Below are 25,079 nucleotides of genomic sequence, written 5' to 3'. Positions count from 1 at the left end.
CATCTCTGTGAAGCCAGCCTTAACTATCACCCCCATTTTATAGATATGGAAACTGAGGTCCAGAAGGGTTGAGTGAGTGGACCAAGGTGTTATGTCAGGAAGAGTCAGAACTGGAATTCAGGAATTTTGACCTGAGGTCAGCAGCCCATTCGTTCGGGCTGTCCTGTCAAGGGAGGATTGTACAGCAAAATTTTTCCACAATTTTGCTTTGGAGGAGACAAAATCAGAAGACAGAGGTCCAAGGTACTGGTTATCTATCACTGTGTAACAAACCACCCCAAACTTAATGGGGTAACACAGCAGCAGCCATTTTATCATTACCCCTCGTGGTTCTGGGGTGACTGGGCTTGGCGAGGCAGCCTCTCCAGCCGCTGCAGTCAGATGGCTGGAGGAGGGGACGTCTTGAAGGCTTCTTCTCTCAGATGTCTGCTGCTTGGGTTGGGAAGACTCCAACAGCTGGGGGCTGGCACAGCCGGGCTCCTGCTCTTTCTGTGTGGTCTCTCCACATGGTCCCTCCAGCATGACGACTTCGGGACAGCTGGATCTCTTCCGTGGCCGCTCAGGGTACCCAAGGTGGCTGTCCTTCAAGAGAGAGCCAGGTGGAAAGTGTATGGCCTTTTATCATCTAGCCTTGGAAATCACGGAGCATCACTTTTGGTTACTTTTCGAACTCTTTGTTAGACGTGAGTCATGAAAGCCAGCCCACCCTCAAGGGGAGGGCGTGAGACTCCACCCTGCCCTGGGGGGACTGTTGCAGAATTTGGAGGCCTCTTTTTAAAAGCACCACAGTTTTGTTCAGACCACTGCTCCTTGAGGCTCCTTTCAGGACCCCCAAGCAGGACTCAGGCAGGGATTAACCGCCCACCTCCCAAGCTTTCCTCCCACCTGCCTCCAAACCAGCCAAACTGCCTTCGGCTCCAGCATGATCTGATGAGGCCACCCGGGCACTGTCTGCTTGTGTGTTGATGATGTCAAAAGGCACAGCCGGGCCAGGCTCCCAGGGGCGACCCGTGTCGTGGTTAAGGAACCACAGCGACCCATCATCAAAAGCCCCTGGGCCAGAGCTGCTGAGAAGGTGTGTTTGCCTTTTGGCTGAGATGCTTTAAAACCCCAGCGACTTGGTTTCATTTTGAACCTGACAGATAAAAGGCCGACTTTGACTGAGAATATTAACTTTCTGGCTCCCGCCCAAGAAAGCTGAACAGATGAGGAAATAATATAAAATAAAAGGCGTCTGCAAACACTGATTGTCGGCTGCTTTCCATAAAATACGCCCACTGTTATGTGTAACACTCTCCGAGTCTTTCATTTCTTGGCCCCCTCCCTCTTTTTTGCTCCCGGTACCAAAGGAACTGCCTTCTTTTATTTAGAAAAAAAAAAAAAAAAAAACCAGCCAGAGAGGAAAGGGCGCATGTGCTAAAAACAGCCCCTCGTTCCTCTCCTGGAGGTGCCAAGCAGGTGCGCCCACAGGCTAACGCTTCTGGCTCCTTGATGAGCATCGTGGACGGTCCCTGACCAGCTCCGCAGGAACCTGACTTCTGAGGCCCAGGAAGAAGGCTCTTCCTCAGGACCAGCCCCTCCCTGGGCCTCTACTTGCAGCTGCTTTCAGGTGGCCAGGGGAGCAACTTCTAGCTGTGAGGTCTCTCCAGGCAGTGCAGAGGGCCTGGAAAGTTCTCCTGCAGCCGCTCATGGACTGCCCTCGTGGACTGCCCGTGACTGGCCCTCTGAGGCCCTCTGGGAGGAGAAGGGAGGGATGCTGAGAGCAGAGGCTTCGGGAAGTGTTCTACATGGCACCTCTCCAGTCCCCACTCCGTGGCTGCTGCTGTCTCTGTGGTTGCCCCTTAATTGGGGGCATGAGGCCTGGACTGGGAGGGACCGCACTTGCCATGCCTTGACCTGAAACTTTAGAAAATCGGATGATTCATGTATTGGGTTGGCCAAAAAGTTCGTTTGGGTTTTTCCACAAGATGTTATGGGAAAACCTGAACGAACTTTTTGGCCAACCCAATATTAGTTTGCTCTGGCTGCTGTAACAAAGTAACCCACACTAGGGGGCTTAAACCACAGAAATGTACTGTCTCACTATTCCAGAGGCAGGAAGTCTGAGATCAAGGTGTGGGCAGGCTTGGTTCCTTCTGAGGGAGGGATCTGTTCCAGGCCTCTCTCCTTGGCCTGTAGATGGCTGCCTTCTCCCTGGTCTTCTCACATGGTCTTCCCGCTGTGCCATCTATGTCCCAACTTCCTCATCTTCTAAGGGCAGTTGTATTGGATTTGGGCCCACCCTAAGGACCTCATTTTATCTTCATCACTTCTATAAAGACTCTGTCTCCAAATGTAGTCACTTTCTGATGTCCTGAGGGTTAGGGCTTCAACATATGAATTTGCAGAGGACACAATTCAGCCCATAACAACTCTGTAGCCTAGAAAGAAAAGTTACAGTCGGCGATGGCCCTCAGCTGTGTTTCAGAGCAGCAGTCTAGGCACAGCACGCTGCTTGATGGACACCCCACATCATTCATCACCCCGCTTTGGCCTGTCACCTCTGCTGTTTGTCCACCTTCCCCACCTGGATCAGTGGAGGCCCAGACCTTGCAGGCAGACAGCCAAGGGGCTACTTGCAAAGCAGGATACTTGAGGGCATCAACTCCCTGCACTGCCACCCTGCCCACTGCACAGTGGGCCTGGTTCATGACGGAAGCCCTCTTGGCTGTCTAGAAAGATCAGATCAGTAGGGATAGCAAGAACCGGAAGGTGACTATCAGCCTGGAGCACCTCCCATGCATGGTCGGAGCAACAGACAGAAACTGGCACCAACTCGAGCTGGGATACTGGGTGCGTCACCATAGTTCTCCACACCTAATTTTTTTAATCTATAAAATGAAGAAAAGGAAATCTGTCCATTTGTGATCTGAAACCCTACTGAGTGGGTCCAGCCTACAAGAGTCTGGCTGGCTTCATGAGGTCCAGCCATCCAGTGGGTCACCTGACGTGAGGGTGGTTCTTCTTCCACAGACCTCAGGGGAAAAGGCCAGACGTTCCCATGAAGCCAAGACAGTGACCCTCTGCTTGCCTCACCCATTACAGGCATACACTCCCGAGTCTTGGGCATCCAGGGGCTCAAAGCAGTTGTGAGACCCCTGAGTCAGCCTTCCAGTGAGCAGAATGGAGGAGAAATATAATCGCTCCAAGAGCAGTCTTTTTGAACTTTCTTTTTTTTACTGCAACAGTAAGAAATTCTCATCACAACCCCTAACACACACACACACACACACACACACACACACACACACACACACACACCCCACAACCTGTACCTTCAAATTATGTCCAGAACCGACCACTTTTCCCCCCACCATCACTGCTTCCACTTTGGTCCAGGCCACCATCATCTGTCACCAGGTTTATCTGAGAAGCCTCCTAACTGGTTTCTCTGCTTCATCCTCCCCGCACTCCATCACCCGGTTCAGTCATTTCTCAACCCAGTAGTAAGAATGAGTCTATTAAAAGGTTAAGTCAGACTGTGTCACTCCCTGGCTCAAAACCCTCTCATGGCACAACTCAGAGGAAAGTCCAAGTCCTCCCAGGGACTGACCAGGTCCCTTGCCACCTCTGTCCTCGCCTCCTCTTCTTGCCCTCACTCCCCGTGCTCCAGCCATACTGACCTCCTCGTTCCTCACACATGCCAGGGCCTTCCTGATTCCTCTGCTGAGGACCCTTTTCTCCACTTTGTTGGTTGTTTCTGAAAAGGCTATGGTCGGTGGGAAGGGTCTCCAGCTGTCTTCTCAGGAGCCAAGGGGAGAGTTAAAGTCCCTTCAGTTCAGGATTCCCTGTGCCCACCTCTGCCCTGCCCACAGAATGCCAAAAAGGGCCAGTGCATGCTTCTTGCAACTTCATTAAAAATCATGCTGCTATGAGTTTATTTCTAGATGCTCCATTCGGTTTCATTGATCTATGTGTCTATCCTTTGCCAATACCATACTGTCTTGATTATTATAGCTGTCAAGTGAGACTGAAAATGGAGAATTATCATACTTGACACCTTTATTCTTTTTCAAATTTGTTTTAGCTCCTCTAGTTCCTTTGTCTTTCTATATGAGTTTTAGAATCAGCTTGTTTGTATGTAAAAAACTCCTGCTGGGGTTTTGACTGGTGTTGCATTAAATCTATAAATCATTTCAGTGAGAATTGATGTATTTATTATGTTGAACTTTAACAATCCATAGGCATGGTCTATCATTCTGTTTCTCCAATTCTTTTAGGTTTCCTTTGCTTTCTTTTATCACTCCTTTGTATTTTTCAGCATACAGATCCTGTACCTATTTTGTTATATTTATGCCTAAAAAGTTCATTCTTTTGGAATGATTATAAATTATACTGCTTTTTAAAGTTTCGTTTACAATTTTACATTGCTAGTGCATAGAATTACAGTTTATTTTTCTATATTGACCTTATATCTGCACCCTTGCTATTATTTGTTCTAGGAGGTTTGGTTTTGTTTTGCAGATTCCTTGGGATTTTCTATGTAGGCAATCATGTTACCTGTAAATAGGGACAATTTTATTTCTTCCTTTCCAATACATAAACCTTTATTTCTTTTTCTTGCCTTATTGCACTGCTTAATCCACTGGTGTTGAATTGGAGGGGTAATTGTGGACATCCTTGCCTTGTTCCTGATCATAGGGAGAAAGCAGTCCATCTTTCATCATTAAGTATGATGTTAACTGCAGGGTTTTTGTAGATGCCTCTTTATCAGGTTGAAGAAGAGCCCTTCTATTTCTTGTTTGCTGAGATTTTTAAAAAAATCATGAATAGATATTGAATTTTATCAAGTACTTTTTCTGCATCAATTGATAGGATCTTGTGCTTTTTCTTCTTTAGACTGTCAATATTGTGAATTACATTTATCCATTTTTTAACCTTGAGCTTCTGAGCTAAATCCCACTTGGTTGTGCTATGGTTTTATATATTGATGGGTTCAATTTGCTAATATTTCATTGAGGATTTTTGTGTCTATGTTTATGAGAAATATTAGTGTGTAGTTTTCTACCCTCTTTGTCTTTGGTATCAGAGTAGTGTTGGCCACACAAAATGTGTCGGGAAGTGTTCCATGCTCTGCTATTCTCTGGAAGATATTTTATAGAATTGATGTTATTTCTTCTTTAAATGTTTGGTAGAATTTACCATCTGATCCTAGAGATTTCTCTTTTGGAAGGTTTTTAATGACAGCTTTAATTTCTTAAATAGTTAATTGATCTATTTCATCTTGGGTGAGTTTTGCTAATTTGTGATTTGCAAGGAATTGTTTGGTCCATTTTATCTAAGTTATCAAATTCATATGCATAGAGCGGCCCATATTATTCCCTTATTATCTTTTTAATATTTGCAGAGTCTGTAGTGACATTCCCTCTTTCTTCCCTGGGATTGGAAATTTGTGTTTTCTCTCTCTTTTTCCCTTTTTGTCAGTCCTGCTAGAGATTTATCAATTGTTTTGATCTTTTCAAAGAACTAGTTTTTGGTTTGATTGGTTTTATCTATTGCTTATTTGTTTTCCATTTTATTGATTTCTACTCTTTATTATTTCCTTCCTTCTGCTTGATTTGGATTTAGATTGTTTTTCTTTTTCTAAGATGGAAGCTATTGGTTATTATTTGAGAACTCTCCTTTTCTAATGTAAGCATTTAAAGCTATAAATTTCCCTCTAAGCACTGCCATAGATATATCACACAAATTTCAATATGTTGCCTTTTTATTTTCATGCAGTTCAAAATATATTTAAATTTTCCCTGATATTTCCTTTTTGATCCAAAGATTATTTAGAAGTATGCTGTTAACTTTCCCAGTGTTTGATGCTTTTCCTATTACCTTTCTATTACTGATTTTTAGTTTAATTCCATTATGGTATGAGAGCACACTTTGTATAATTTCAATTCTTTTAAATTTGTTAAGACTTGTAGTATACTGTCTATCTTGGTGAATGTTTCATGTTCACTTGAAAAAGCTCCGTATTCTCCTGTTGTTGCATGGAATGTTCTATAAATGTTGATTAGATCCAGTTGTTTGACATCATTGTTTAATCTATATGCTTGCTGGTTTTCTGCCTACCAGTTCTATCTATTAAGTGTTGAAAAGTTTCTAACTATAATTGTGGAGTTGTCTGTTCCTCTTTTTAGTTTTGTCAGTTTTTGCTTCGTGTAGTAGAAACTCTTTTGTTAGGTGCATGCACATTTAGCACTGTTCTGTCTCCTTGGAGAATTGATCCTTTTATTGTTATGTAATGTCCCTCTTGATCTTCGGTAATTTTCTCTTCTCTGAAATCTCTTTTGTCTGATATTAATAGCGCCACTCCAGCTTTCTTTTGATTAGTGTTTGCATGGTACATCTTTTTTCTCCTTTAATTTTTACCCTACCTGTATCATTATATTTGAAATGAGTTTCTTGTAGACAGTGTATAGTTGGGTCATGTTTTTCTTTTATTTATCAATTCTGACCATCTTTCTTTTAATCAGTATTTTTAGACCATCTATATTAATGTAATTTTTGATATGTTTGATTAACTCTACCATTTTATTATTTGGTTCCTATTGGTTCCCTCTGGCTTTTGTTCTTCTGTTTGCCCTTTCTTGCCTAACTGGGGGTTATTTGAACGTTTTCTAAGTAAAGCCTTTATTTTAGAAAACTTTTAGATTGACAGAAAAGTTGCAATGATAATACAGAGAGAGTTCTCATATCCCTCACCCAGTTTCCTCTAATGTCAACAGCTTACATTACTATGATGTTTGTCAAAATCAAGAAACCAAAAATTGGCACACTTTTATTAATTAAACTCCAGAATTTATTTAGATTTCACCAATTTTTCTACTCATCCTGTTTTTCTATTCTGAGAGTCAATCCAGAATACCACATTGCATCGAGTCATAGTGTTATTTGAATTTTTGGTATTCAATTTTAATTTATCTATTGTGATTTTGACTGTATCTCATGTAGTTATTTTAGTGGTTGCTCTGGGTATTATAAAATATATACATAACTCTTCACCATCAATTTGGAATGAATGATTTGCCACTTTAATTGGGATGTACAAAATCTACCACTGTTTAAAATCTTTTACCTTCCCTCTTCTGTGCTGTATCCATCTTGTATATTATATCAATGTGTATCAAAACCCCCAGAAGATAACGTTATAATTTTTGCTTTCAACGGTCAAACATATTTTAAATATCTCAAAATAGAAGAATAATCTATTGTATTTACTCAGTTGTTGACCATTTCTGTTGCTCTTCCTTTATTTCTGATATTCCAAGTTTTCTTCTGTTATCATTTCCTTTTGGTTTGAGAAACTTCCTTTAGCAGTTCTTTGAGAGCTCTGTGGTTACAAATTCTCTTAATTTTCTATCATCTGAGAATATCTTAATTTCACCTTCATTTATTTCTGAAGTATACTTTTGCTCAATTTAGAACTGTGTTCACAGGTTTTGTTGTTGTTGTTTTTAGCACTTTAAAAATGTTGTGCCACTTCCTTTTGGCCTCCATCATTTGTGTGAGCTATCTGCAGTCATTCAAATTGTTAAATTGTTGTTTCCCTATAGGTAATGCTTTGTTTTTCTCAGGCAGCTTTCAAGAGTTTTTCATTTTTAGTTTTCACCAGTTTATGAGGTGTCTAGTCATGGATTTCTTTGGGTTGGTCCTATTTTGGATTCACTCAGCTTCTTGAATATATAGGTTTATGTCCTTTGCCAAACTTGGGAAGCTTTCAACCATTATTTCTTCAAATATTTTCTCAGTGTTGTACTCTTTCTCCTCTCCTCTGGGTCTCTGATGATGTAAATGCTAGACCACACAGCTCCCTGAGGCTCTATTCATTTTTTTCCAGTATTTTTTCTGTCTGTTTTTCAGATTGGATAGTTTCCATTGATCTCTCTTTACATTCACAGACTCTTTTTGCCCAACCTCTGCTATAGTCTGTTCTAAGTACAGCAGCCAGAATGATCCATTTAAAGCTGAAGTTGGAGCAATTCCTTCCTCTGTTTGGAACCCTCCATCTCCCTCACAATGTCCTTACAGAGTCCAGGTTTTACAGTGGCCTACAGGGACCTACACAATCTGGCCCTTACTGCCTCCCTAGTTTCATCTCACAGTTCTAGCCTCCCTTGCTCATTTGATTCTGGCCACATTGGCCTCTTTGCTGTTCCTCTAATATTCCAGCATGCTTCTGCTTCCTAGCCTTTGCACTGGCTGGTCTTGTTCCCTAGGACAGTCTTTCCAGCTACCCACAGAGCTGACTCCCTCACCTCTAAAAGTCTTTGCTTAACTGTCCTCTTTTCAATGAGATCTTTCATGACCACCCTCTCTGAAATTGCAGCCCCACTTTTGCCATTTTCTGCTTTATTTTTCTCCTACTATATTATCTAACATAATATATAATGTATTCATTAATCCTCTAGAATGTGAGCTCCATGAAGGCAGGGGGGTTTTTGGCCTGTTTCCTCCTGTACATTCATGGCCTGACCCATAGTAGATGTTTGATAAATATACGTTGAAAGAATGAGTTAAAATATCCCCGGGGTCTGCTTCAACTGTAGCCCGTAGAAGACAGAAGTTTTAGCTTCTTATTGAGTGTTTTGAGTCTGGCCATTGAAAAGTTCCTGAGTATTTACAAGAGCAGATTGGATGTCATTGATGGTGTAGGATCTTCTAAAAGAAATCAATGGTTTAGACACCTGCTGTTACTGCATCCTCCTAGAACTGAGTACCAGAAATGCCAAGAGTGTGAGGTTCTGCACAGATTGACTCTTCGCAAGGTGTTGGAAACAGGTACCAAATTAGAAACTGAGAGCTTTGTACTTGGATTGATTCACAGGTTTCAGCTTTTCAACTTCCCAAGCACTGCTGCTGCTGCTAGTTTCTGAAATATCTCACAAAGCACCAGCACAGTGCTTGCGAGCATGTGCACATGCTCACACAGGCACACACGTGCTGCCTTACCCCAGGTGCTGCTCTGACATAACCCATTCCCCATCCCAGCTGAAGTCTGGAGTGTTCAGATGACTGTTCAAAGGGGCTTCTGCCAGGACAGAATTTCCCAAGCTCCCCGGTTCCCGAGGGAATGAGGTGTGTCTGATGGTGTCCGCAGTTCCCTCCCACATCTGTCAGTACAGTAATATATGGCAGATAATAGGATTTCACTGCATTGTGGTGGTTTAAACAGGCATGACAAGATTGTGATTTCAAACCTGTATAAGCTGTAGACACCTAAGCGATTGTGGCTTCTCCTCCATCTTACTGGCAGGCAAGGTGAAACAGCCTGGTGATTCTTTTTTTTCTTTTTTTGTAGGTTAGAGCTTTAATTTTTTAACAAGTTTATTGAGATATAGTTTGCATGCTATACAATTTACCAATTTAAATTGTAAAATTCGACAGATTTTAGTATTTTCAGAGTTGTGCAGCTATCACCACAATCAATTTTAGAACACATCTTCATCCACAGAATGGATGTACCAATTAGCAGCCAGTTCCTATTTCTCCCCAACATCTCATTCCCAGCCCTAGGCAAACACTAATCTACCTTCTGTCTCTATAGGGCTACCTATTCTGGAGATTTCACATAAATGGAACCATGCAGTATATGGTCTGTGACTTCTTTCACTGAGCCTGTTTCTAAAATTCATTACCATTATAGTATACACCAGTACATCATTCCTTTTTACTGTTAAATAATACTTCATTACATAGATATACCACATTTAGTTTTTCATTCATCAGTTGATGGACATTTGGATTTTTCCCACTCTTTGGCTATTACAAATAATGCTGCTTTGGACCCATCCACAAGTTTTTTGTTTCTTTTTTAACATCTTTATTGGAGTATAATTGCTTTACAATGGTGTGTTAGTTTCTGCTTTACAACAAAGTGAATCAGTTATACATATACATATGTTCCCATATCTCTTCCCTCTTGCGTCTCCCTCCCACCCTCCCTATCCCACCCCTCTAGGTGGTCACAGAGCACCGAGGTGATCTCCCTGTGCCATGCGGCTGCTTCCCACTAGCTATCTACCTTACGTTTAGTAGTGTATATATGTCCATGCCACCCTCTCACTTTGTCACAGCTTACCCTTCCCCCTCCCCATGTCCTCAAGTCCATTCTGTAGTAGGTCTGTGTCTTTATTCCCGTCCTACCCCTAAGCTCTTCATGACATTTTTTTTTTCTTAGATTCCATATATTTGTATTAGCGTACGGTGTTTGTCCTTCTCTTTCTGACTTACTTCACTCTGTATGACAGAAGCAACTGACAAAGGATTAATCTCCAAAATTTACAAGCAGCTCACGCAGCTCAATAACAAAAACACAAACAACCCAATCCAAAAATGGGCAGAAGACCTAAATAGACATTTCTCCAAAGAAGATACACAGACTGCCAACAAACACATGAAAGGATGCTCAACATCATTAATCATTAGAGAAATGCAAATCAAAACTACAATGAGGTATCACCTCACACCGGTCAGAATGGCCATCATCAAAAAATTTAGAAACAATAAATGCTGGAGAGGGTGTGGAGACAAGGGAACCCTCTTGTACTGTTGGTGGGAATGTAAATGGATACAGCCACTATGGAGAACAGTATGGAGGTTCCTTAAAAAACTACAAATAGAACTACCATATGACCCAGCAATCCCACTACTGGGCATATACCCTGAGAAAGCCATAATTCAAAAAGAGTCATGTGCCAAACGGTTCATTGCAGCTCTATTTACAATAGCCAGGACATGGAAACAACCTAAGTGTCCATCAACAGATGAATGGATAAAGAAGATGTGGCACATATATACAATGGAATATTACTCAGCCATAAAAAGAAATGAAATTGAGTTATTTGTAGTGAGGTGGATGGACCCGCAGCCTGGTGATTCTTAGGGTCTAGACCTGACCCTCAGCCCTTCCTCCCCTCCACAGTGGGAGATTGGCCTTGTACCCCGTTTTGGAACCTCTCCCTTTCTGCCATGGTCCTGCGTCTGCAGGAATCTAGTCTCCAAAGACTACCAAGTTCTGTGAAGGAAATCATCGGCTGGGTTTGTCACGCAGAATGGTTACTTTAGGTGCTTTGTTTCTTGTGTGTCTATGTTAACATTGAGTTGCAGACACGCTTGTCAGTAGAACCTGAGGAAAACGAGAGCCCTTTTCCTGTAGTATACACCTACGCTCACAATTGCATGTATTGTTTTATGGATCCCAGAGACTCCAGAGAACAGAGGTCAAGAATACCACGTCCACTGGGTCAGTGATTTATTTTTTAAATCAGCTTTACAGATGTATAATTAACATACAAAATGCACACATTTGAAGTGTACAGTTTGATGAGTTTTGACAAATGTGTGCACCTATGTGAACACTACCGCACTAAGATAAAGGAAATTTCCATCTCCCTAGAAAATTCCCCGTGCCCCTCTCCAGTCAAAACATCCACCAGCGAAGGTAATCACTATTCTGACCTCCATCAACATAGATGTGTTTCGCCTGTTCTAGAACTTTATGTAAATGGAATCACACAGTTTGTGTTTTTATGTATCTGGCTCCTTTCACTTACCATGTTTTTGAGATTCATCCATGTTATTGCATGGATCTATAGTTTGTTCCTTTTTATTGCTGAAAAATATAGATATACCACAAATAGTTTATCTATTCACCAGTTGATGGGCATTTGGGTTATTTCCAGGTCTGGGGCATTGCAAATAAAGCTTCTCTGAGCATTCATGGACAAGTCTTTGGATGTATGATTTTTTTCCCCTTGGGTAAATACCCAGGAGTGGGAATGAAAGCGTATGTTTAAGTCTTTAAGAAACTGTTCAACTTTTGCAAATTTTCCGAAGTTTTTTTAAAAACCATTTTACATTCCCATTAGCATTGTAGAAGAGTTCCAGTTGCTTTTTGCACGTCAAAAGATTTCAAGGAAAAGGTGAACATTAGCTCTCAGGGCTGACTGTAGTGGTGGAAATTCAGGTTTCAGTGGTGGAAGGGAGCATTTAGAGTTTAGGGAGTTTATCAGAACCCCACAAATCACACCAATTGCTGTCCCTGATTCCTCCAGGAATGAACTTCCTGATACATATGTGCACAACAGGAAAGGAGCCAAGGAAAGGAGGTGGTCGTATGGAGACTGAGTAGGGCAGGGCAAGGTGGAAAGAGCACGGGACTTATAACAAAAAAACCTAAGTTCAAGTCCCAGTTCTGCCATGGACCGGCTAGTGATTTGACCCTTGCCCTGTGTCTCAGTGTTCCCATCTGTGGAACAGGGATCACAAGGCCCACGCTGCCTGATTCACAGGATGACAGGGAGGTCTAAGCCTGACAGAGGGGCCACATGTGCAGAAGCTTTACCAAGGGCAGGATTCTGATGGCATTGATGGCGCCCGTACAACTGCTCAGACTCTCAGAATTCTAGAGCTTCGGGGTTCAGGCAGAGAGGCGGAGTGAAGCTGCAGATGGCATCACTTCCTGGGCAGGAGCAAACTCTTATATAGAAGAGCATCCTGCCCTGCTCCCAACCTAAAGTCTTGGACGGGGTGTGAGCAGGTTGCAGGGCTGGGCCTGGGGCTGCCAAGCAAGCCAAGAGACCCAGACTCAAAGTCTGCTGAAGCCCCCACCCCCTTGCTTAACATCTCGAGCCTCAGGCCCCTGTATGCAGAATGGGGTAGTGATATCCCGAAGGTTGAAGGATTAAATGAGTCAAAGAGGGAATTCCCTGGTGGTCCAGTGGTTAGGACTCTGCACTTCCACTGCAGGGGGCACGGGTTCAATCCCTGGTCCGGGAACTAACATCCCGCATGCTTCACAGCACGGCCAAAATAAATACATGAGTCAAAGAATAGGGATGAAGTACCAGGCCCAGGGTTGAGCAGAGAAGAGCTTCCCACACATTAGTGGCCACTGGATAAGAAGGTAGAAACTACCTTCACAGCGCACTAGCCACATGTCCTTGACAAGCTGGAGGTTACTTCTCCTCCTACCTCAGGTGTGAGCCCTGGGAGACACACTCTGAAATGGAGATGGAGATGTGAGTGCAAGAGGTTCATTGAGGAGGGCCCTTGGGATACACAGCAATGGAGGCGGGGCGGGGTAAAAGAGGCAGGACTGGGCTAAGGGAGGGGTTGAGCTGCAATGCAGTCACAAAGGAGACCTCGGTGGACCCCCAGGGAGCAGAGGATCTGGGGTGGCTCTGTGGAGTTGGTCTGAAGAATTGAGGCAAGATGGCGGGCCTTTATACCCCTGCGTGGGCCTGTCATTGAATGTGGGTCGCCCCCAGGAAGGGGGTGTGACCTTAATGACAGTTTCTAGAGGGGCATTAAGTGTTGTACACCTTAAATACATACAGTCTTCATTTAAAATTTTTTATATGTGAACTGTCTGCTGTCCATACTCCCAGCAGCTGGGGGAATGACTGCCTCAGTCATGAAGGGCCGTCTGGACAGCACACCACAACATACCTTGCCCCACCTCAGTTTCCTCATCTGTAAAATGGGGATACTAATAGTGTCTACCTCACTGGATTAAAATGAGGATAAAAAGAGTTAATAGATACAAAGTCGTTTAAACAGTGGCTGGTGCATATTATTCCTGGTACTAGCATTTTAGAAAACTTTCAATAAATCCTTCTTTATCAGATGAATAGATAGATGAAGGAGCTCTCTCAACCCTGTCCAGAATAAAAGACAAATGTCATGTTTGCGCATTTGGGAAATAAACTCACTAGCCAGGTGACAAAGCATTTGGCTGGAAAGCAGAGGTTTCAATATATTTGAAACCTTGGGACTCATGCTTAGAGGAAATTGAAATCTCCCTTTCCAAACCTTAGCTGCACTTGAGGGTCCGGCATTCCCCGCGTAGGCATTGCCAAAGTCCTTTATACTCAGTGTGCCGAGCTGCAGTATGGGGATCTGACAGCTGAAGACAGCTCGGCAGGGTGCAGGAAGGCAGACATTTAATGTGCTTTGACAATACAAAGGGTTATATAAACGACCCAGTTTCTATAATTTTGCTGTAACTGTCATGGGAATTGCTATAGACAGATACGGAGAAGGCCCTGTTTATGCACTTAAACTTTAAAAGGTTTAACCACTAAACACACAGTCTTCTCTTCCCTTTCTCTTCTCCCAGTCCTGCATTTAAATTGTTATCAGAGCTGGGGTGTGGGGAGAGGGGACAGCAGCTGGAATAATGGGTTGCCTTTATCTGCCCCCTTCCCGGACCAGAGCCCCACTGGCCAGCCTCCTCGGGGAGATTGCCTTACCTGCTCCCCGCGACAAGATGCAGAGACGGGGGAGGGATGGCAGGAAGTGAAATGTGCCCGCTCTGAGCTCACGGCTTTTGCCCAATTTAAATCTGGTTCCCGTCCCAGTGTTCAAAGCACGTCGCTGTTTGATTCTTGCCATCTCATCTTAGAAGACTTTTCCCAAGGTGGAGGTGGGGAGAGTTCGGAAACCAGAGAGGCAGGAGGTGGAGGGTTTATACAGGCAGATACCACAGGCTTCCAAGCTAAGTGCCTTAGCGGGGAAAGCTCCTGGCTGCGGCTGACATTTCTCAGACAGGAGATCAATAAGTGGGCAGAGCTTGAAAAGCAAATCTTGCTTCCACCTGCCCTGGGGAACCCTCAGCAACTGTCATGGCAGAGGAGGCATCCCAGAGGAGGCCAGAAAAGATAGGGGGGGACTCAGATAGCCTTGATAAAGCCGAGACGGGGGCCAGGGAAATCGGGACTGCCCACGGAGATGAAAGGGGCAAATGCCGGGATTCCCACCACCCCTGCCCTTCCTTCACAGCTCTTGCTGAGTGCGTTAAGAGCCCTGACTTCTGCCTCCCAGGTAAAACCAGGCACTTGGAGATGAGTTTGCAGCTGATGTGCCTTTTCCAGCCCCACTGAGCCTGGCGCAAGCATGGAAAGCTGCCCCAGCTGGGAGACCCTGCCTCTGTGGACGAGTCCCTCCAAATTCCCTGCCCCACTGGCACCCAGGAAGATTTCTCCATGCTCCACTCAGACCTGCAAAGGAATTTTCTATAGCAGACTGGAGCTTTCTCATGAGCCCAACGTGCCTTTGCACGTGCGTGTGTGTCCATGGGAGGGCACATGCACACACATGGAAGTGGGCCACAGAACTGGAAGTCAGTATTAAACTTGGCTCTGACCTGGTAAGCCTGTTTTACTCCAGTCAGTTAAACAGTCTCTTTTGGAAATCCAGACTCCTTTGCTTGAAATAGCTACTCTTTCCATTTTGTTCTCCCCCTCTTGATCCTCTCCAAGATCACACCTGGGTATGGGGAGGGAGTATGTCACATCCTTACGGTTAGGGGCGGTCAGGATCCATTCGGCGCCACTGTTCCACTCTCTGGGTCCTTCATGCCGCCACAGCAATAGATGTTCACAGTGCCAGCAACTGCTGAAGTCAGTGGTTAGTGATCTTGTGGTATCCTCTCCCAGGGCCTTGTGGCCCTCCCTGGTGGCTAGGGTCCTCCTCAGCCCTGGCTGCTATTGAAGACCCCGTGAGGCATGGCCATGATCTTATTTAGTCTCCCGCTCAGGTAGCCCAACCAGTTCCCTTGACTCTAGGATCTCTTTCAGTCCATGGTGGTGACCCCTCTGGTGAGCTCTTCAGCTAGCATCTTGCCAACATCTGTGTTCTCCTAGGGGGCTTGTAGGCATGTGTGGGATCTCTCGCATGCCAAGTATTTCCCAGGATATCTCAGGGATGCTAACTGGGGCTTGCTGTCTGCCTAACCACTCCCTGCCCTAGGTGATTGCAGGTGTGCCGTGCTGGGTGGGCTCCTCCTGGAGTCCCAGGCAGAGTGGATGACTGCACTTCTGCTCTTGGCTTTCACTTTCACTCCCATCAGACAACTCTCTGCTCTGAAACTTTGGTACAGAGAGGGCCCGAAGGAGCAGACTTTTCTGGTCTGGTTAGGACTCCTCCACTCGTGTCACATTTTTGTCTTCATGACCCAAGCTTCTGCATGGTGTAGCTTTAATGGTGAAAGATGGGCAGAGAAAGAAATGGCTTCTTTCTTAGCCTGGGTTCTCTTGAAAGGAGAGCATGACACAAGGTCCTGGGTGAAGGTAGTTTATTTAAGAGGTGATCCCAGCAATTAAGAGTGAAGAAAAGGAGAGAGTGATTTGGGGAGGAAAGAAACACGAATATAACAGAGGGCAACAGGGGCTGATTTCACAAGAAGTGTAGGGAATGCCTTGCAGAATTATCCACTGGAAGGACAGAAGGCTGAGGCATTTAGCCACTAGCTGCCATCTGACCCTGGCTGAGGATTGCCGCTGGGGGTGCTAACTCCATCCAACTTCTGAAGTGCACACACACACACACACACACACACACACACACACAGACCAGGCAAACTCCCATATGGGTGGAGAAGGCCCGGGGGCAGAAAGAAGATGAACACTCTCGGCTTGAGATGAGTGTACCCACCGCAGACGCGGCTGAAATTACACGTGGGCCAAGGCGATGATGAGGGTCACCAGATGTGCCTGATACGCTTCCTCAAAGGGACTTTAAATGAGGAGGAATTTTTTAGAACATATTACTGATTACCACAGCCTTAAAGAACTTCTGGTCTAATCTCCTTGTTTTAAAGGGGGGAAAACCAAGGCCCTAAGAAGTCGCGACGTACCCAAGGTCAAAATAGTTGAATGCTGAGCCATAAGTAGAACGTGGATGCCAGAGACCCATGTAGAGCTCTTTCTGGTGTATCACACTGATCCATTCAACAACAATTATACATTTATTCACTGCATATGGTTTTCAGAGCATCACAAAGTATAAGACAGAATTCCTGCTTTCAAGGAATTTGCAACCTAGATGATGAGAGAAGTTTGGTCTTTGGTCATCATGTGTACTTGTTAGGAAGGAGACTGGCTTATGTACCCTATTCAATCAGATGGTGCTCCAGAAACATAAGGAAGAGACAAAAGGGGCCCAGAAAACACAGAGTAACCGTGGTAAATATGCATTCAGAAAACTTTGAGTATTAATCTGAGCTCAGGTGTAGAACTTCAAGAAAGCGGCCCCATGATCCCTGCCTTTGGGCATTGATGCCTTTGTGAAATCCTCTCCCCGTCAAGGGTGGGCTGGACCCAGTGACTCACTTCTAACAGATAGAATATGGCAGAAGCGCTGGGATGTCACTTCCAAGATTAAGCTGTGAAAAGACTGGCTCCTGTTCTGGGTCCTTTCCCTCACTCTCTCTTGCGTTTCCTGCTCTAGGAGTAGCCAGCCACCACGTCCTAAGGCAACCCTGCAAAGAGGCCCATGTGCGTGAGCCGGAGGCATATCTTCTGAGGCCTGCCAGCAGCCAGGCCAGTGGGCCTGGGAGCAGGTCCTCCACCAGTCGAGCCTTGAGATGGGACTGGAACCCTAGCGATACTTTGATTGCAGCCTTGTGAGGGACGCTGAGCCAGAGGACCCAGCTAAGCCACATGCAGATTCCTGACCGTCAGAGACTGTGAGGTAATTGGGTTTTCTTTTTCCTGTCTCTTTTTAGCTGCTGTGTTTTGGAGTAATTTGTTGCACAGCAATAGATAACTAATACAGAAGGCATTGCATTAGAAGCTGGCAGTGAAAGCATGAGTAGTATATGGACTTGGGAGCAAGTGACAGAAATCTATTCAAACTGTCTTAAGCAAAAAGGAGCACGTATTGGAAGGGTTTGTGGTTCTCTCCCAGAACTCGAGGGCAGGGAGAGCAGCAGGACCCATAAGGAATGGAACCAGGACTTAAAATCTACTGGGAAACAGGTGAGTGAGCCATTTTCCCCTGGCCCTCTCTATGAGGCCCTTAAATCCTTGTGTCCCAGCAACTGGCATTTTCTATTTCTTCTTGTACATGGGAAAAATCGGACCTACCTTGAGGCCCTGACACGTTCTCTCCATTCAGGCACGACAGATACTTACTTAAATTCCCAGTTCCTGGAAGAGACTTATCAAATAGTACAACTCAGATCAGCCATCCATTTTTGGTCCCCAACAATGGAGGCTAGCAGATGGGGTTATGGGGCTGGCTGCCCACACAGAAGGGACCTTCGAGAAGAAGGTATGGGAGATGCAGGCAAAGTAGGCAACAAATTAGTTGAACTGCCCTCAAGAAGCTTGCAATGGATTTTGAGCGCGTCTGGTAAGAGAACCGTATTCCAGGGTCCACCTGGCTGGCTTCTCAGGAGCCAGCACTCTTCCCTGGGCTTTAGTTTCCTCATCTATAAGATGAGCAAGTTGACCCCAGATGATCTCTAATGGCCCTGCCAGCTTTGAAGTTCTGTGTCTCTAAGAGAAAGAGAAAGCAGAGGAGGCATCTCCAGACACTCTCATGGAATTGTGGTGCCCGGCATCGTACGACCACACGGCCTAGGTCTCTGGCATGCGGGGAAGGTGCTCAGCACAGGGAAAGGGCGAGTGAGGACAACACAGAGATCGGCCTTAAGAACAATCAAACCACAAAACAAAGCTTTTGTAACAAAAGTTGTGTTTGGGGCAAAGACACAGATACACAGAGGTTTATAAGCAGCTCAGTGGCCTTGCGCCTTATGTAGTCAAAAGCTACCTGGACAATTGACAAAGCAGAACATTTTAAAAATAGAAAACCAATTTTACCCCCAAGCCTGTGCTGTCTTCCTGCAGAAGGTTCTTGGGATGACCAGAGTGGCTTTTCAAATCATGGGCTAGGGCGCACCCACAGGCAGTGTTGGTCTCGTGCACCCACCCTCCCACTTTTCCATCCTGCACACATGCACGCACGCGTGCACGCACGCACGCGCGTGTTCTCCCGAGTCTTGGTCTCAATCATTCCTCGCCATGCTTTCTCCCAGCCACTCAGAGCTCAGTGTGCTACTGACATCAGCACATCTGGAGAGCAGCCCCCATCGGCCGGCTCCCTGCCTTGCGTCATTTGCATGTCACTGCCTCATTCCAGCATTGGTGGAGATTTGGGGTTTTTTTTTCATTATTCTCGGTGTAGAAACACCCTCCTACCCTTCACATTGCCATTAGCTGGAAGGAGAAATGGGTGGAAAGAATTACCTCTGTGTGGGTCAAGCCTCAAATAGAAGCTGTGACTCAGGTCTGGAATCTGATAAGGAGGTGCCTTTCTAGGAAACGGGACTTGTGCAAGGAATACCAATTTGATGTGGCAGATGCATTTTTCCTTTCCTGTTTCCCCCCCTTTCACAAAGCAAAGCACAGGGTATGCTAAGGGGCTGAGAACCCAGCCCCTCTGTGAGGGCGGGGAAGCCGCCTCCCTCACCAGTGAAGATGGGTTAGTTAATGCCTGTTAAATACTTTAAAATGAAATATCTCCTGTACCCAAATACTCAGTCTGATCATAGCCCTAGGTCTGATGTCATGGGCAGGGAAATGTAGTTCTAGGCAGACATGTGGGAAAAGGGAAAGGCACTAGGGCCTTGCCCAATGGTGAGTGTTGGGAAGGGAGGGACAGAGAGAGAGAAAGAGACACAGGGGCAAGACTCAGAGAAGAGGGGGGCAGAGCGTGGGGTGGAGAGGAGAGGGGGGGGCGGTTAGGGAGAATTCCGATTATTAGCAGGATCGGAGAGTTGTAGCTTTCCCTTATATTTCTGTGGAACCTGCTGAAAACAAACGCAGTCTTGGAAAAGATAAGGTTTACCCTTAAAAAGAAAAGCTGCTTTTCTAAGTTAAGGTGTCAGGGATTGTTTTAGTTGGCTTTTCTTTATCTGTTTACTTATTTGGTTAGTAAGTTGCTTGGTTGGCTGCATTTTGTCGTTTCAGTTTAGCATCCAACAAAATAGGACGCGTTTGAATTTTGCCAAGGTGGTTCTTTCTTTTGGCCTGAAATGCGGCCTGATTACCCGCCCCAGCTGTGGGAAGACACAGGCCTTCCCTCACGTTAATGGCAGGTCCAGTCTGCCTGGACACCCCTGGACTCTGTGCCCGTCTTTGTTCCTCTTGGAAAGACGTGTGCTTGGCTGTCACTCCAGCTGCCCTCTGGTTGCAGGCAGCTGAGGTTTGCTCTTCCCCGTTGGTGATGCTGAGCCTGGTAAGTTGGATTCCCTTCTTGATCTGTAGGGGAGAGGACACAAGGCAGCTCGGGGATAGCAAAGATAACGAGCGATGACAAGAGAGGGCTCCTGTCAGGGAAAACCTGACAAAGAGAAGGTGTGAGTGCTGCTGAGTCTGTGAGTTATCCACCCTGGAGGCTGTCAAGGCTGAGGCCGGAAGATGCTCACCCAGAAGGAGTAGCACGATCATTTATTTATTCATTCATTCATTTGTTCATCCTTTTCTCTTTCTTTCCCTTTCTTCCTTCCTTCCTTCCTTCCTTCCTTCCTTCCTTCCTTCCTTCCTTTCTTTCTTTCTCATTTCTTCTCTCTTCATTCATTCATTCTCCATTCTTTTATATGTTCATCCATTCACTCTGCATTCTTCAACTATAATAGCTATTCATTCTGCATTTTTTATATATCTATTCTTTCAACAAACATGTATTGAGTACCTTCTGTGTACCAGGTACTATTCTAGGTTCTGGACTTACATTGATCTGAAACTAACACAATATTGTAAATCAACTATACATCAATTTTTTTTAAATGATTAAAAAAAGATAAATAAGACAAAGATGCTCACTTAAAGGAATCAAACACATGCCCAAATAACCATAATATGGATGAAGCATAATACTTGTCCTAATAGAGGTACCAGTGAAGTTCTCTGGGAGCTCAGACAAGAAGGGCTGCATCAAGCTGGAGGGAGCTCAGAGACTTCGTAGAGGAGGCGGCATCTGCGTTGAGCCTGGAGAGATGGAAGGAATTTTCCCACACGGCCACAGGGGATTGGCAAGAATACAACTGGCAGCAGTTCAAGGAAAGCCATGGAGGCAAGATGTTAGATAAATGCCAGGAAGGGCAGGCCACTCAGGCTGACGGGAGAACAGGGCAGAGCAAGCAGGACCAGGAGATGGGCCAGAAGGCTGGGGGGCTCCAGAGGCTGCACCACTGTCGTCTCCCACATGGCCCACCACATGGACATGGGAAAGCAGAAGTGTCTCCAAAGGCCACAGTTAACACCTGGTCACTCGAGAGAAGCAGGACGAAAAGGCTGCGTGCATGGGGCGCAGGTCTCCTAGACTCTTTTCCCATCAGCCATTCAGCCTAGATGAGTTTGTCACATTTGCTAATTTTTTTTTCTTTTCTTTTTTTTGTGGTACGCGGGCCTCTCACTGTTGTGGCCTCTCCCGTTGCGGAGCACAGGCTCCGGACGCGCAGGCTCAGCGGCCATGGCTCACCGGGCCCAGCCGCTCCGTGGCATGTGGGATCTTCCCGGACCAGGGCACGAACCCGTGTCCCCTGCATCGGCAGGCGGACTCTCAACCATTGCGCCACCAGGGAAGCCCACATTTGCTAATTTTTATCAAAGAATCGTGTATCCTAGTCCAAGCTTGTACGGCAAAATAATTAAGAGCTCTGGGTCTGGGTTTTGTATTTCACAGACCAATATAATGTTTTAAAAATCAAGGGGACTGCCATAATGATGTCAACTTTTAATTTTGGCAAGAAAGAATATACTCAGAATTTGCCAATTTACTATCACCATCTGTGGTGAGGACTGCTAATTGCCTACCGAGTATCCATTTTCCTCTCCTGCCTGATAAACAAAATACTATTTTATTTGGGGCAGCAATATGGTCAAATCAAAACCACATTTTCCAGCCTATATTGGTCACTGGGTGGAACGTCTGGGACAGCTCTTAAAGGGGGCTGACTGATCGGCATGCATTTTTCCCCTTCGTCTCTGGTTCCTTCTTCCGATTTAAAATCACGACCTTTGTGAGACCACACGTACAAGCATCAGGTTGAACACGGGGCTCGCTCTGAGGGGCTTGCAACTTTCCACAGGAAGCAAGGAGCAACGCACCCTCCCCGGGCTTAGAACCCTCCACATCTCTCTTGGTGTTTCTAGTTCCTTCCATTGCTGCCCTCCTCATGTTTGACCCCGGTATGTGTGTGAGGGAAGTGAGCATGCTGGCAGCTGACCTCTGGCCCTTTTCTCTCTTTCTGAGACTCCAACTTCCATCACCACATGAGCTTTCATTTGCTCCTCTTGTCTGGTAGTAACTGCCCTTGAATAATGACCAGAGTCGCAGTTTGTCTTCTCCCTCTACCCGATCCTGCTGCCTCTTGCTCTCTCCCACAGATGTTGATCCTTAATAAATATCCTGCCCCCCAAACTCCACATCAGCATTGGCTTCCAGACAACGCAACCTATGACATGAGGTAAGCTAGAGATTAGCAACTCACTGTGGAAAGTCACAGACACTCTTAGGCTGAGCGACAGTCGGCAGGAGGCACATCATCAGAGCCCGGAGACCTGCTCTCCACTGACGCAGCTGGAGAATTTGCTGGAAGAGAGCCACTGCTGAAACTCCAGAAGCCCCTCTAGAATCACCAAAGTCCCTAGAGCCTGGAGCCAGCCCCTCCCCCCGCTGATAAAGATGCCACACTCAGGAGAAAAATGTCTTCTATCTCCTTCTCACCTTCCCAGTCACCCACCACTTCTTCCCGTTAGAAGAACCTGCCTGGGAGCCAGCTGGCGAAGGAGTCTGGGAAATTGGTTTTGCAGGATTCCAACCCTGAGTGACACAGAGCAGAGCACAGGGCAGAAATGGAGCTGAGAGAAAAAGAGGCAAATAACTGGCAGTAAACCCCCATCTCAGGAAGGACTGAAGGGGAAGGGGGAGGGATGAGTTTTCAGATGAGCCCCCAGGCCTGGCTGACATCTTGATTGCAGCCTCATGAGAAACTCTGAAGCGGAGGACCCGGCTAAGCCACACCCAGACTCTCAATCTCCACACATTGGGAGATGCGAAATGCAACGTTGCTTTAAGCTGCTAGTTTTGTGGCAATTTGTTATGACGCAATAGATAACTAATACAGTGGGTGATTGACAACGTGGGGTGAGAGAAGCCCAGGAAAGCATCTTAGCAAATGTTTGGAATAAAGAATAATGCTTCAGTAGATAGCACAGGGAGCAGGAATATTGCAAGTGGAGAGAACAGTAAATACACGTGATCGGAGGTGTGAAGCTGCCTGGTGTGTTCCAGGACCTACAAGCATTTAGTATTGCTAGATTGCAAAATGTAGAGTACACCCAGGGCGAGAAATGAAGTCAAGAAGTCAGGAAACTTAGACTGTGATTCTCAAAGTGGAATTAGAATCAACCAGGAAGCTTCCAAAATACTAATGCCTGGTTCCCACCTCCAGAGATTCTGTTGTAATAAGTGTGGGTTGCTGTGTTGACACAGGGACTTCAAAAAGTTCTCCAGGTAGCAGGGGAGGGACTAGAGTAAAACAGATGAGGTACTTGCCTTGGCTAAAAAATTTAATGGGACAGCAACAAACCCAGTCATCAAGATAAGTAATATGTGAATGCAGAAGTTTAAAAAATAAAAATTAATGCAAAAACTCCATGAACAAAATATAAAAATTTTAAATAGAGGTAGAATCCTCAGGTGGTTCTAATGGGCAGCCAGCATTGAGAGCCACCGTTCCAGACCCTGAAGGAACTTGTGTACCTTCCCGTAGATCTTGGGATTGTACTGGGCAAAGGAACCAGGCTTGGGTCTCAAGCAGCAGGGAGACGTGTTCAGATTGGTAGTTTGAAATCAGCAGCGGTGAAGGTATTTACGCCAAAGAAATTGGCCAGCACTACAAATCATAGGTGCCTGGTTTTTGTTTTGTTTTGTTTTGTTTCCTTTTTTTTTTCTTTTTTTTGGTAGAGTCGGTTGTTAAACATTCACCAGTACACCCATGGCGGAGAGGTGTGTTTATGAGCGTTAGAAAGGATTTGGTGATGAGTTAGACATGGAAGGTAGAGGGAGAGAAGGACTAAAGTGACTCCACAAGATGACTGTATGGTGTCAGCCAGTAAATTCTGAACTCTAAGGAAAGGGAATTGGCCCCAGGTTAATTGTTAGTTGCAAAGGGTAGTATACAGGGAGGCATCTGAAGTCACCCTTAGTCTCGTAAGCTCAGCAGCTGGAAGGAATATTTCTATGGTGCCTTTTATTGTAGTTCAAAGCAGTTCTGAAGAGTCACAGGCCCTGAAAGATTTAGGGTATGCTAGAGGATGCCAAGGGACAGGCTGCCTAGGAAGAAATTCAAGCCTCCTTGTTCTCATGCCTTGGTCTATGATTTTGTGTCTGGGGAGGAACCATGAACATCCCTAGTATAAAGCTGGTGTTCACTCAAGCGCCATAGAAACAATTGCAGGATTAATATTATCTGGTTAACTAGGAATTAGGCTGGGAGAGTTGATTCTAGGGGCAGGCCTGCCAAGATGTTGTTGGCTAACTAGGACACTATATTAACCCTCCTGAGTGCCTCATTTTCTTTATCTGTAAGATGGACTTATTAGTCCTGCCCATCTTATGGTGTGATTATGAAGATAAAATGAGTTAATAGCTGTTAAGATCCCTCAAAAAATTTAAAGGAACTCTTCAGATACAGATGATCCCATAATTATGGAAATCATCATTATGCTAATAACATTAGGCTAATCACCTAATAACTTTCAAAGACCTCGATGGACCACTGTGAAGTCATGGAATCCAGGCTCCTAGAAGGATTGGGAAAGCTATTAAAGTTTAAATTCTATGGATGGCAACTCACTAAAATTTTGGTTTATTTTTCACTTCCTCCTTCCTTTGGAATTTAAGAAACTACAGCTCTGCCTCCAAGAGAGGTGATTTATTTGGTTTCATGATAAGAAGTTTCAGCTTAGCTTGCCTGCTTGCATTTGAGTTCAGAGTTTCTCTAGATATATTATCATTTAAACTGGAGGGAAACAATCTTCCTTAACTAGAGCATGGGCCATGACCTTGCCTACATGATGGGCAGCTAATCCACTTAGAACCAGTGACTTGCTTTGTATAATTTATAAGACCTCATGAAAAGACAGGCCTCCATAGATTAATATTTCAGCTATCTTCCCTTCCATTTCATCCTCTGGATGTGGCAGCAACAATCACATGAATCATTCCTGAACTGAGTCGATATCAAACAC

General features: G+C 45.1%; 1 long non-coding RNA gene across 1 annotated transcript in view; it reads left to right on the top strand.

Annotated features, from left to right (window-relative positions):
- Nucleotides 1-21,446, top strand: part of LOC111165570 (uncharacterized) — a 38,056-nt gene extending 16,610 nt beyond the window's left edge. Inside the window, exon 3 of the long non-coding RNA XR_002642399.3 lies at nucleotides 17,263-21,446. This is a non-coding gene — a long non-coding RNA (uncharacterized LOC111165570). The remainder of the gene's footprint in view (nucleotides 1-17,262) is intronic.
- Nucleotides 21,447-25,079: the final 3,633 nt, after the last annotated feature.

Source organism: Delphinapterus leucas, chromosome X (assembly GCF_059928025.1).
Source record: "Delphinapterus leucas isolate spDelLeu-1000000601 "Yukka" chromosome X, BTC_Dleu_Yukka2, whole genome shotgun sequence".
Taxonomy (NCBI): domain Eukaryota; kingdom Metazoa; phylum Chordata; class Mammalia; order Artiodactyla; family Monodontidae; genus Delphinapterus; species Delphinapterus leucas.
Note: the sequence above shows the minus strand (reverse complement) of the source record. Positions and strands in the feature narration are given on the sequence as shown.